Here is a 14385-nt window from a genome sequence, read left to right on the forward strand (position 1 = left end):
GAGCATAAAGTAAAAAATACATTGAATTTAATTACTCATTCGGTTTTAACAATCTGTGGTGTTATAATCAAATAGCTCAAGAATAGAATTTTTTTATGCTATTTGATTTTTTTATAGAGTGAATATCATTTTCATATAATTCTTTCCCGGATGGGTTTTTCTGGCAGGGTTATACCCCAGAGTTTTTAAGAGATTTGTGAAATTCTTGAGTCATCTTTGCCACATTTGCTGATTATATCTTTGTTTACAGGAGGAGGGACAATATGGCAATGTTGACTCACAGAAAGACCAGAAAGGACCAACTATTCCAACCTCCTCCATAGCCCAGGCCAGAGAACCTCATCCAATAATTCTTGCATCAAGCCTATAACTTCTGGTTGGGCTGCAGCATAGCTCTTAAAAACATCTAGTCTTGATTTAAACACTTCAAGTAATGGAGAATCCACTCTGGCCCCAGATAAGTTGTTCCAGCAGATAACTCCCCTGACTGTTAAACATGTGTATCTGATTTCTAGTCTGAATTTGTCTAGCTTCCGCTTCCAGACACAAGATTTAATCATGCCTTTTTCTGCTAGATTAGAGAGCTATCTACTGTCAGAAATCTCCACCCCATGTAGGCACTTGTAGACTGTGATCTAGTCAACCCTTAACCTTCTCCTGGATCAATTAAACTGATGCCTTGTGTCGTCTGTAGCTCATACATTTTTGGTCTTGTCCTTCTGTGCTCTGCTTGTCAGAAAGTCTGATTTTCTCTCTTCAGCTTACAAACCTATGGAGGGGAAAGGTTCAAATGTAAGTAATGAAAAGGCAGAATATAGAAAATTAAAAGTGTGAACAAACTACCGTAATTCTCAGACTAAATAATGCATTCACATATTGGTTCTTCACTCTCACAAGGATGGTAAGAAAACCAAACAACTGGCACAATAATCAGTCCTCTTCTCTCTTTTTTTTTTTTTTTTGACAGAGCTAAATTCTGCTCTAGATCTCTATACGTGGCTGTAGTGAGGTGGTGGGATACCCCACAGCCCCGCTGAGGGATGAGCCTCCCTAGCACTAACGTGGGCAGAACCAGTGGATCCTCCCCCACCCCTCAGAGGTCACGGCGCAGGACAGGAAGTAGAAAAGCCCCACTGCAAAGCTCAGTTAAAAGCAAGCCGCCGGAAAGACCAGATGCCTGTGGCCTAGCACCAGCAGACACCAGCAGACCGCGGTCGACCCAACGACTGGCTGGGCCAGCTGAGCCTACCCCTCGCCAGCTACCCTGAGGAGGAGCCACGCCTACCCCTCACCAGCTACCCCGAGGAGGCGCCGAGCCTACCCCTCGCCAGCTACCCCGAGGAGCAGCCGCGCCTACCCCTCGCCAGCTACCCCGAGGAGCAGCCATGCCTACCCCTCGCCAGCTACCCCGAGGAGGCGCCGAGCCTACCCCTCGCCAGCTACCCCGAGGAGCAGCCGTGCCTACCCCTCGCCAGCTACCCCGAGGAGCAGCCGCGCCTACCCCTCGCCAGCTACCCCGAGGAGCAGCCGCGCCTACCCCTTGCCAGCTACCCCGAGGAGCAGCCGTGCCTACCCCTCGCCAGCTACCCTGAGGAGGAGCCACGCCTACCCCTCACCAGCTACCCCGAGGAGGCGCCGAGCCTACCCCTCACCAGCTACCCTGAGGAGGCGCCGAGCCTACCCCTCGCCAGCTACCCCGAGGAGGCGCCGAGCCTAGCCCTCGCCAGCTACCCCGAGGAGGCGCCGAGCCTACCCCTCGCCAGCTACCCCAAGGAGCAGCCGCGCCTACCCGTCACCAGCTACCCCGAGGAGGAGCCACGCCTACCCCTCACCAGCTACCCCGAGGAGGCGCCGAGCCTACCCCTCACCAGCTACCCCGAGGAGGCGCCGAGCCTACCCCTCACCAGCTACCCCGAGGAGGCGCCGAGCCTAGCCCTCGCCAGCTACCCCGAGGAGCAGCTGCGCCTACCCCTTGCCAGCTACCCCGAGGAGCAGCCGTGCCTACCCCTCGCCAGCTACCCCGAGGAGGCGCCGAGCCTAGCCCTCGCCAGCTACCCTGAGGAGGCGCCAAGCCTACCCCTCGCCAGCTACCCCGAGGAGCAGCCGTGCCTACCCCTCGCCAGCTACCCCGAGGAGGCGCCGAGCCTAGCCCTCGCCAGCTACCCTGAGGAGGCGCCAAGCCTACCCCTCGCCAGCTACCCCGAGGAGCAGCCGCGCCTACCCCTTGCCAGCTACCCCGAGGAGCTGCCGCGCCTACCCCTCGCCAGCTACCCCGAGGAGCAGCCGTGCCTACCCCTCGCCAGCTACCCCGAGGAGCGGCCGAGCCTAGCCCTCGCCAGCTACCCCGAGGAGGCGCCGAGCCTACCCCTCGCCAGCTACCCCGAGGAGCAGCCGCGCCTACCCCTCGCCAGCTACCCCGAGGAGCAGCCGCACCTACCCCTCTCCAGCTACCCCGAGGAGGAGCCCTGCCTACCCCTCGCCAGCTACCCCGAGGAGGCGCCGAGCCTACCCCTCGCCAGCTACCCCGAGGAGCAGCTGCGCCTACCCCTCGCCAGCTACCCCGAGGAGCAGCCGTGCCTACCCCTCGCCAGCTACCCCGAGGAGGCGCCGAGCCTAGCCCTCGCCAGCTACCCTGAGGAGGCGCCAAGCCTACCCCTCGCCAGCTACCCCGAGGAGCAGCCGCGCCTACCCCTGGCCAGCTACCCCGAGGAGCAGCCGCGCCTACCCCTCGCCAGCTACCCCGAGGAGCAGCCGTGCCTACCCCTCGCCAGCTACCCCGAGGAGCGGCCGAGCCTAGCCCTCGCCAGCTACCCCGAGGAGGCGCCGAGCCTACCCCTCGCCAGCTACCCCGAGGAGCAGCCGCGCCTACCCCTCGCCAGCTACCCCGAGGAGGAGCCCTGTCTACCCCTCGCCAGCTACCCCGAGGAGGCGCCGAGCCTACCCCTCGCCAGCTACCCCGAGGAGCAGCCGCGCCTACCCCTCGCCAGCTACCCCGAGGAGCAGCCGCGCCTACCCCTCACCAGCTACCCCGAGGAGGAGCCACGCCTACCCCTCACCAGCTACCCCGAGGAGGCGCCGAGCCTACCCCTCACCAGCTACCCCGAGGAGGCGCCGAGCCTAGCCCTCGCCAGCTACCCCGAGGAGCAGCTGCGCCTACCCCTTGCCAGCTACCCCGAGGAGCAGCCGTGCCTACCCCTCGCCAGCTACCCCGAGGAGGCGCCGAGCCTAGCCCTCGCCAGCTACCCTGAGGAGGCGCCAAGCCTACCCCTCGCCAGCTACCCCGAGGAGCAGCCGTGCCTACCCCTCGCCAGCTACCCCGAGGAGGCGCCGAGCCTAGCCCTCGCCAGCTACCCTGAGGAGGCGCCAAGCCTACCCCTCGCCAGCTACCCCGAGGAGCAGCCGCGCCTACCCCTTGCCAGCTACCCCGAGGAGCTGCCGCGCCTACCCCTCGCCAGCTACCCCGAGGAGCAGCCGTGCCTACCCCTCGCCAGCTACCCCGAGGAGCGGCTGAGCCTAGCCCTCGCCAGCTACCCCGAGGAGGCGCCGAGCCTACCCCTCGCCAGCTACCCCGAGGAGCAGCCGCGCCTACCCCTCGCCAGCTACCCCGAGGAGCAGCCGCACCTACCCCTCACCAGCTACCCCGAGGAGGAGCCCTGCCTACCCCTCGCCAGCTACCCCGAGGAGGCGCCGAGCCTACCCCTCGCCAGCTACCCCGAGGAGCAGCCGCGCCTACCCCTCGCCAGCTACCCCGAGGAGCAGCCGCGCCTACCCCTCGCCAGCTACCCCGAGGAGCAGCCGCGCCTACCCCTCGCCAGCTACCCCGAGAAGCAGCCGAGCCTACCCCTCGCCAGCTACCCCGAGGAGGCGCCGAGCCTACCCCTCGCCAGCTACCCCGAGGAGCAGCCGTGCCTACCCCTCGCCAGCTACCCTGAGGAGGCGCTGAGCCTACCCCTCGCCAGCTACTCTGAGGAGCAGCCGGGCCTACTCCTCGCCAGCTACCCCGAGAAGCAGCCGAGCCTACCCCTCGCCAGCTACCCCGAGGAGGCGCCGAGCCTACCCCTCGCCAGCTACCCCGAGGAGCAGCCGCGCCTACCCCTCACCAGCTACCCCGAGGAGGAGCCACGCCTACCCCTCACCAGCTACCCCGAGGAGGCGCCGAGCCTACCCCTCGCCAGCTACCCCGAGGAGGCGCCGAGCCTAGCCCTCGCCAGCTACCCCGAGGAGCAGCTGCGCCTACCCCTTGCCAGCTACCCCGAGGAGCAGCCGTGCCTACCCCTTGCCAGCTACCCCGAGGAGCAGCCGTGCCTACCCCTCGCCAGCTACCCCGAGGAGGCGCCGAGCCTAGCCCTCGCCAGCTACCCTGAGGAGGCGCCAAGCCTACCCCTCGCCAGCTACCCCGAGGAGCAGCCGTGCCTACCCCTCGCCAGCTACCCCGAGGAGGCGCCGAGCCTAGCCCTCGCCAGCTACCCTGAGGAGGCGCCAAGCCTACCCCTCGCCAGCTACCCCGAGGAGCAGCCGCGCCTACCCCTTGCCAGCTACCCCGAGGAGCAGCCGCACCTACCCCTCACCAGCTACCCCGAGGAGGAGCCCTGCCTACCCCTCGCCAGCTACCCCGAGGAGCAGCCGCGCCTACCCCTCGCCAGCTACCCCGAGGAGCAGCCGCGCCTACCCCTCGCCAGCTACCCCGAGGAGCAGCCGCGCCTACCCCTCGTCAGCTACCCCGAGAAGCAGCCGAGCCTACCCCTCACCAGCTACCCCGAGGAGGCGCCGAGCCTACCCCTCGCCAGCTACCCCGAGGAGGAGCCCTGCCTACCTCTCGCCAGCTACCCCAAGGAGCAGCCGTGCCTACCCCTCGCCAGCTACCCCGAGAAGCAGCCGAGCCTACCCCTCGCCAGCCACCCCGAGGAGGAGCTGCGCCTACCCCTCGCCAGCTACCCCGAGGAGGAGCTGCGCCTACCCCTCACCAGCTACCCCGAGGAGAAGCCGAGCCTACCCCTCACCAGCTATTCTGAGGAGCAGCCAAGCCTACCCTTTGCTAGTTACTCTGAGGAACCGATGGTGCTGGGAACCGCCGAGGTACCTTACAAGGGGGAGTCCGGAAGTAGCCCGGGGGCAGCCCACCCAGGCCTGGCCACAGCATCGCCAGAACCAATGTCAGTGTGTAGCGGTCAGGATCCCCATTGATGCATTAGCTAGGGCCCTGGGCTGGGACGCAGTGGAGTGGGTGGGCCTGTGTCCCCCCTGCCACCCCACTCACGGGTGACCGTCTCCCCCTCGCACCAGACGCTCAGAGGCCTGAACTTCTGACTGAGTGTTTGCTGCCCTGCCCTGACCTAGGGCCAGGGCTCTGACTGAACTATTGGCTCAGACCCTCCTAAGGGCCCTGAGCCCCTGACTGTTTGTTTACCGGCCAGCCCTAACCCAGGGCTTGGGCCTAGAGCAAACTAGTGCGAGGTGGTGGGATACCTCACAGCTCCCTGTATATATGTGCATCCAATGGAAAAAAATTGGCCAAAAGATTGGAATGATAATGAGGAATGGTTCAACCATAAGCCATTCTCTTTATAATCTCAAGATTGTCACTACGCAGTGACGATTCACATTTGTTTTCTCTGAAAGTATCTGGCCTAACTCTTTCTCACCTTTGCCAATATTTATTTTGGAGACTATCTCCTGTCTGTCAGTGAGAGTCCCATGTCAGGCTTAGCCAAGTTGAATGATTCAGCGTAACTTTTAGCCAACACCAGCAACAGCTGCTCTTTATAAAACGATTTAAAGGGTACACAATTTCTCGTTGGCTGAGGCCTGACCTTTTATTTAGGGGTACAAATGTTGTGCCTGTAAAAAACAGTAGTCCAATATGTGAACCCTCAAGCCTGAAAATCATTCACATCCCGTTTTCCAAACCCCACTCCCTCCCCCCAAAAAGTGTAACAAATAGCTAGTAATGATTGGGTTTTGTAAAGAACTGTCTAGCATTGATGTAGGAGTGGGAGTTGTGTAGACAACTTCCATACGTGTTTATGAAAACAACACTCTAAGACTATGTCTATACTACAGCTTATGTTGGCAAACTTATGTCACTCAGGAGTGTGAATAGCCCCCATGCCCCCGAGCGATGTAAGTTACACCAACATAAGGGATTGTGTGCAGAATGCTATGTCGGCAGGAGAGCTTCTTCTGTTTGCAGAGGTGGTTTTATGATGCTGAGGGCAGAACTCACTCTCATCAGCATACAGCGTCTTCACCAGATGCATTGCAGCTGGGCAGTGACATCAGTACTGTGATAACTGTGATAACTCAGTAAGACCACACAGGGTTTCAGAAATGCAACATTATAATATATTCTGTTCAGAGTCTTGCACTGTGTCCATCACTATGGGATCTGAGGCTCAGCTCAGATCACCTGGGAGTTAGGTGCCTAAATACCTTTTAGGATCAGGGCCTCAGTCTCTTCCAGGTAGTGTGACCAGACAGCAAATGTGAAAAATCGGGACAGAGGGTGGGAGGTAACAGGAGCCTATGTAAGAAAAAGAGCCAAAAATCAGGATGTCCCAAGTAGGGTGACCAGATGTCCCAATTTTATAGGACCAGGGATGTCTCTATAAAATTGGGACATCTGGTCACCCTACTTCCAGGAGAGCATAAAGGCGTGTGACTAGTAATTATCATCTGTATTCTTATGATTTATCACTAACAATTCTGACAAGGCTCAAGATTTTCTAAAGTCACTAATGATTCTGAGTGCCTCCATTGTAGGGTGCCCCACTCGAGACACTTGATTTGCAGATGCTGGATGCTTAGAACTTTCTGCAGTTTTTGGCCAAGACCTGTAGATGCAAAATAATGACACTGAATAGATTGGCACTCTTTTTGCATTATATTACACGTTCTGTTCTCCTTTACAAGAAGCTGTTGTACACATCCTTTTATCTTATTCTCTTTAATCAATAAGGTAACTAGTACAATCCAGCATGACTTTAGTTGTAATACATAGGTTGTACAATCTCCATCGTTGGCGAGTTTTAAGACCAGGTTAGACAAACACCTGTGTCAAGGATGTTCTAGATAATACTTAGTCCTGCCATGCGTGCAGAGGACTGGCCTAGATGACCTCTCAAGGTCCCTTCCAGTCCTACGATTCTATGATTCTATATTGTTTGAAAAGGTAAAGAAGATGAGTTGGGATAAAGTTTTCTCTGAAAGACAGATCTTTCATGAGTAGCTGTTATGGAAATCTTCACTGCCCTGACTCCATATATATATAAACTATTGTACTGTTTGACATGTACAAATAATAACTATGACACACTCTAACTTTAGTGAAAAGAGCGCAATGAAGAAGTTTTATCTTTTCTTTTAGATATTTTTTTGAAAGATTCCTGAGGGGCTTGACTTCTTTTACATAAGCCTTTTATGAAAGTGTGCTTCAGGCACCCACAGCCCAATAAAATAAGGAGAGATTTAGAAAGTATCAAAGCTGCCCTTCAGTTGTGTTAAAGAGCATTATTGGAATGAAATGTGGCATAAAATTGAAAAGTGCCACAGAAGAATCAAAGGAATTCATCACACAAACAACCCAGAGACAAAAGAGTTTAACTCCAGTGCATCAACAATAGATCAAATCCTAAACTGTTTGATGAAGTGTATACAAGATACTGCACTTTGGAATGAATTTTAGGGGCATTTCGGGCTCTCCTCTGCTTCTCACCGCAGATCTGTGGTCTCTGTTTAAGTGCTTAGTTTTTCCTGCAGTGGTAGAAAACAAACTGTTAATACTCTTGCTTTAGCTGAAGGCAACCCGGAGTGCCAGAACAACATAGAAGGAATGTATCTTGCAGACATGAGAAAAGCAGGACTTTAATAGAAGGGCACTGGTTTTCCTCATCTGAATGTTCTGGTGGCCAAGATTGTTCCTGTTTAGACAAATAAAACATTGGCATTAGGGACAAGCCACCTCTAAGAATCAGGTTCACAGCTTAATGCAACCTGTTCAGCCAATCGACTACAGGGTTCTTCCAGGCTGCAAAACTTTAAGCTCTTTTATATCTCTCCTTGAAACCTACCTCTGCCACGAGGCCAGGAAAACACTGGCTCCTGGCACTGACAAGCAAATAAGTTCTGTTTGTCTGCTGATCTTTCTTTATTTTGTTACATTATCCTCCCACCCTTCCCCACCCTATTGGTCTCATCTATCCTCTGGTCAAGTCCTATCTGTCACATAGCCCATGAGCCCTTGGAGGCAAGGTCAGTCTTTTTGTTATATGTTTACATAGTGCCTAGCACAGTCAGGCCATGGGCCTTGATTTGGATTTATAGGCAATACTCTCATGCAAATAGCAAATAATAACAATAATAATTAAAGACATCAGCTGGACCCCGGCATGTGGTAACCCCTGCACAGCTCCAAAAACTGGGAACTGTTGGCACCAGGGGGCTACTACCCCTGAATGGATCTTTAATGGCTCCCAGTGGAGCAGATTACTGTCATACCAGTGAAAAAGGTCCACAGTAATTCTCTTACATACACAGCAGTTTATATGAGAGGGAATTATACAAGCAGTAAAGGGTTACATTAAGCACATAACTCCTATGTTAGACATTTAAGAACTATACATTAAGAGCTATACATTCCTCTTAGCAAGCCTCTCTTTCACAAACATACAGACAGGCCCTGCTTAGCAAACAGAGAGGGTGGTTACCAGTTCTATGGATGATTTCTTCTCTCCAGGTCTGGTCTCCTCAGTCCTCTGGTCTGTGTCTTTGCTGCCTGGAAACCCCTCTGGTCGCAGTCCTACTTGAGCCCACGGGGCAGAGTTTTGGCTACTCTGTCTAGTAGCATTGCTTCTTTAAGTGTTAATTAAGGAATCCCCCAACAATAATTTAATTTGCTTGATTTTTATACTCTTTTTCCTCAAAGGAGTCACGTCTTAAAATCATGCCCAGTGGGCATGTGGCTACTAATTTTTACCTAATTCATACTTTAGGAGGAGAATGCAGAGTGGTGCCAACTGAACATTACCCCACATTCACTCCCTTATCAGTCATCCACTTCAGCCTCCGTGTGATGTCTTTCAACAAGGTTGAGATGCTCCAGCCAGCCCATGCTCCACTCAGGATGTTCTACACATGTTGTCTGACTTCAAGTGGACATATTTGCTGAGTCCAAAATCAGACTGATCATACACGCAGGGTGGAGCCAGTCACTTTCACTTCTGGCTTAGCCTGATGCTAAGAGAAAGATTCTGCTCCCAGAATCCTCTTTGGCAGTTCAGTCATATCAAGCCATGTTCTCACCATTCATTCAGTATGGCCACACCAATTTGTCACTATCCCAACAGTCCTCCATTCGATATTCAATTACCAAAGATAATTGTAATATCACATCAATCATACCCACAATTTGTACACTAACTATTAGATCATGTCTCTCCTTTTCTGGTTTCTATAAAACTTAAAGCGTGATCTTACGATTTTTAGTAGCATAATTCAACAACTTAATTTTATAAGGTTTTTGCAGAGCTTGTTTTTTTTATATTGCTTACACGTTTGATATTCAAAACAGAAATATACAAGGAATAATATGGCAGTTTCAGAATTTTAAAATAACATTGCCTATTTAATTTTATTGTATGCTGTTTCTTGACATACACCATTATACCAAGTACACATCTGAGATCATATTTTTTCTACAGCCTTTTAAACAATTTTATATTTTCAAGCAAACATTCCTCTTACAGATATTATTCGTCTAGTTGACCATTCTATTTGGTCTGGGGTGCCTTGATTAGTTTGTATTTTCATATCCCAATCTCTATTATTCCACTCTATTTTCCTTAAATTTGGCTATGTTAATCTAGGGTGAGTCACAAAGGTTTTAGTTATTTGAGAGCGCGTTTGATATTGTTCGTACTGGAAATGAGTTACACCTTCACACGTACGTTACATTCCTTGGTCCAAAGGCCAGGTTATTTATTACTACATTACCCTTTTCCATTTGATACCAAAATATATCTTGGTTTATTTTATGTAATTCCCACCAACCCTTTTTTTATTGTAAATTCATGTTGCGTTTACCCCCTTTTTAATTCAAATTTCAATTTCCTCCTGTGATTAAGGTGCTCTGTTTTTCCTTGGCTCCTATTATTTGTTTCCATTTCACTTTGGATATTTACAATAGTCCATTTCCTTCTGGTACTATTCCATAGTGCCCTGTTTTATTTTCCAGGTGTGGATATATATTACCTGGTACACTTTTTGTTGTAAGTGAGTCTATGTGAGTTTTGACTGTTTTGCATAAATACTGTGTGTGGTGCCTTAGTTTTCCTGCATGTTACACCCATGCTTAGGTGGTTGGAACAAGGGCGTGTGACTTGCTAAGACCCTTGAAGGCAGGAAAGGCTGCTTCAGTTGCCTGTACGTAAGCTATAGAAGGTGCTCTTCATAACCTAAAACCTAGGTGCCACTTTGCCTGGGAAGTGAGACGAAGATCAGGAGGAGGGGCAATAGGCATGTTGGAGGTCGGGTCACTAGAAACTGGGCAGTCTGTGGTTGGGAGAGAGGCGGGGAGTCCAAGATGGACATGGCTGACAGTTACCAGCTCCCATGCCAACAAGTCTGTTCCACATTGTGTACCTGTTCATTAATAAACCCTCCATTTTACAATGTTGGCTGAGAGTTAAAGCTAACTGTGGAGTTGATGTGCAGGGCCCACGCCCAGGCGGACTCACTGTGGGGATGCTAAATGCCCCGAAGCCAGACACAGGGAAACCAAGGCCACTTAGGCTTCTTTTGCCCCAGCAGCAGTGTGAGGGGAGGCATGCCTTGCCAGGGTTTTGACTGGCTTTTTAGGGAGCAGTTTTTGAGCATGAGCCTGGTGACTCTCTGACAGACTGTTGATTATCCACTCCTTGGAGACTAAAGATTACAGAAATCTTAAATTTAGATTTGTTGTGTATATATATACTATGATTACAATCTGCAATTAACCATTTTATACGTTTTGGAAATTAGTGACATTTTTGTGTTGATTTGGTTATATTAACCCATGTTTATCCTTCCGTATATTACACATTGTCCCCACATGAGGTATGGCATCTTAAAGCATATTTATGTTAGGGGACTTTTGTTTGGACACTTTAAATACAGATTTATTATGAGACCCCAGTAAACCTGTTCTATTTGCACCAACTGCATTTTTATTGACACATTTTCATATTCTCGGTGATGTTATACAATTTTACAGCAGATCCTATATTTATTACTGGAATTTTAGTTTCATTTTAAAACCAAGCCCCTTGAATTATATATTCTTGGGGTTCTTTTTCCTGATGATGTTGGTGTGTCTGAGGGGTTTCTTTATGTGGTGTACGCGGGTCCCATAATTCCCCAATTTTGATATTAATTGCTTGGGATAGGTTGTCCCCCAATGCATAGGCACCATTTATTACACTTGAGGTCCCTTTTGTTAGTTGGATTATATTCCCTCTTAACTATTAAAGCATGTTTTCCTGATGCTTCTTGGCACTCTTTTGTTAATATCTTGGATGCTAATCCCTGTACCCACACAGAAATACATGCCTTATTTAAGTGTTTCTCAAACTGGGGTCACTGCTTGTGTAGGGAAAGCCCCTGGCAGGCCGGGTGGGTTTGTTTACCTGCCCCATCTGCAGGTCCAGCCGATTGCGGCTCCCAATGGCTGTGGTTCGCCGATGCAAGCTGTGGGAGCTGCTGGAAGCAACGGCCAGTATGTCTCTCGGCCTGTGCCACTTCCAACAGCCCCCATTGGCCCAGTGACCTCAGTTTGAAAAACACTGCCTTATTTGGTACATGAAATGTCCATATTCCCTGAGTGGTTTTTATGGCCTCAAAGGGAATGACAGATTCTGTTACCATAGAGTGCCAGATTTCCCCATCTTCCACAGTCTTCATTCTCATCATCCCCTTTACCGGGTTTAGCAACTTGATATTCCTTAATTGAGTTGTGGAGAGGTTTTGTAGTGGAAAATCAGTTACCTGGATAAAAATTTTTATTCCCTTTTACTTTGCTTTCTTTTAGCCTTTTTTGTCCCTTTTGTCCTAGTGAAATAAACATTATCAGGGAAACAACTCTAAAATGACTTCTGTACAAGCCTTTTTTTTTTATTTTAAGAGGTTGACTTCAAGTTGTTGCCCACAGTAAGGTTTACTCTGGCTAGGACTTTGATTAAATCTGCACCATTATCTATCCCAATACTGGAATTCAGACTTTCCAAAAGCTTTTTTTCTCTTTTTTTTCAAGTTTCCCCTCCTCAGAGAAGTAAGCCTGGTAGTAGTAGTAGCGTTGTAGTAGTCTCTCCCCCTTTCCGTCAACCTGCATTAGCACCACACCCAGCCATGTGTCTGAGGCATTGGTGAATACTATAAAGGGCTTGTCAAAGTCTGGTTTTACCAGAATCAGGCCCTTGACCAGAGCCTCCTTCAGAGCACAGAGGGCACTCGGGCACTGCTCTGTCCAGACCACCTTATCTGGCTTACCCTTCTTACATAGCTCAGTGATGGGGGCGGCTATGGAGCTAAAGTGGGGCATGGACCTCCGGTAGTAGCCCACCATCCCAATGAAAGCCTGTACCTGCTTCTTAGTCTGGGAAGTGGGCCAATCTCTGATCACTTCCACTTTGTCTGGCTCTAGCTTTAGGCAGCTGCTTCCCACTTGTGGCCCAGATATGACACCTCTGACATCCCCACCTTGTACTTTCCAGCTTTCACAGTCAGACCTGCATCCTGGAGCTGGTCCAGCACTTGTTTAACCTGGGACACATGATCCTCCCAGGTCTGGCTAAAAACACAAATATCATCAATATACGCCAGGGCAAAATTCTCCATCCCCTTAATTGGTCCACCAGGTGCTGGGAGATGGCAGGTGCCCCTGTTAGGCCAAAAGGTAGGACCAGGAACTCGTATAACCCCAGAGGGATGATAAAAGCAGATTTCAGCCAGGCCTCCAGATCAAAAGGTACTTGCCAGTAGCCCTTGGTGAGATCCATAGTAGTGAGATAACAAGCTCTGCTAGCTTGTCTAGGAGCTTGTCAGGTCTAGGCATGGGGTAGGCATCAGACTTGGTGATGGCATTAAGCCTCCTGTAATCCACAAAAAAAAAGATTGACCCGTCCTTCTTGGGGACCAACACCCTGGGAGAGGCCCAAGGGCTAGAGGATGGCTGGATCACCCCTAAAGCCAGCATGCCCTTGACCTCTTTCTTCAGGTCCTGGACTGTTTTCCCAGTGACCCGGAACGGGAGTATCTTACAGGAGGGTGGGCTCCTGTCTCCACCTGGTGGACAGCCAGGTTAGTGAGCCCAGGCCGGTTGGAGAACGGGTGCTGGTAGGAACCCAGCACCCTTTGGATCTCTGCCTGCTGGGCAGAGGTTAGCTGGTCAGAGAGGGAAATTGATTCCAGCGAAGGGTCGGTGCCTGTCTCAGGGAATAGATCCACCAGGGGATCATCTCCCTTCTCCTCCCACTGGCCACACACAGCCAGTACCAAATTCTCCCTGTCAAAGTACAGCTTCACCATGTTGACATGGTACACCCGGTGGCTGTGAGCCCGGTTAGACAGTTCAGCTACATAATTCACCTCATTCAGCTGCTTGATGACCTTAAAAGGACCTGTCCCAGGCAGCGTGTTGTTTGTTCTTTCTCACAGGAATGAGAACCATGACTTGGTCCTCAGTGGCATAGGAGCGGGCATGTGCTGAGTGGTCGTACCAGGCCTTCTGCTTCTCTTGGGCCCTGGCTAGATTCAACCCAGACAAGTCCATGAGCTCAGGGAGCTTTTCCCGGAAAGTCAGTACATACACCACCGCTGATTCTCCATTGAGGGAGGCCTTCCCCTCCCATTCATCCCTCATCAAGTCCAGGGGTCCCCTCACTCTCCTCCCATACAGCAACTCGAAAGGAGAGAACCCGGTTGATTCCTGGGGCACTTCCCGGTACGCGAACAGCAGCTGGGGTAAATGTTTGTCCCAGTCCTGCAGGTGCTGGTTTATAAAGGTTTTCAGCATCATCTTTAGGGTCCCATGGAATCTCTCCACCAGCCCATTGGACTGAGGGTGACACTTCTCCCACAAGTACCAGAGCAGAATTGACATGAAATTGGAGCCCTGGTCTGTAAGGACTTCCTTGGGGAACCCCACTCTGCTGAAAATGGTTAGCATCTGCCACAGAGTCTGCCCCTATAGAGGACAAGGCCACTGCCTCAGGATAGCGAGTGATGAAATCTACCACCACCAGAATGTATTTTTTCCCTGTTCGAGTTGCCATGCTGAGGGATCCCACTATGTCCACAGCCACCTTCTGGAAAGGCTCAGGCAGGGATTTAAAGGGCCTGGTGCTCCTGCCACTGCGG

This window comes from Gopherus evgoodei, chromosome 14 (assembly GCF_007399415.2).
Source record: "Gopherus evgoodei ecotype Sinaloan lineage chromosome 14, rGopEvg1_v1.p, whole genome shotgun sequence".
In the NCBI taxonomy this organism is placed as follows: Eukaryota; Metazoa; Chordata; order Testudines; family Testudinidae; genus Gopherus; species Gopherus evgoodei.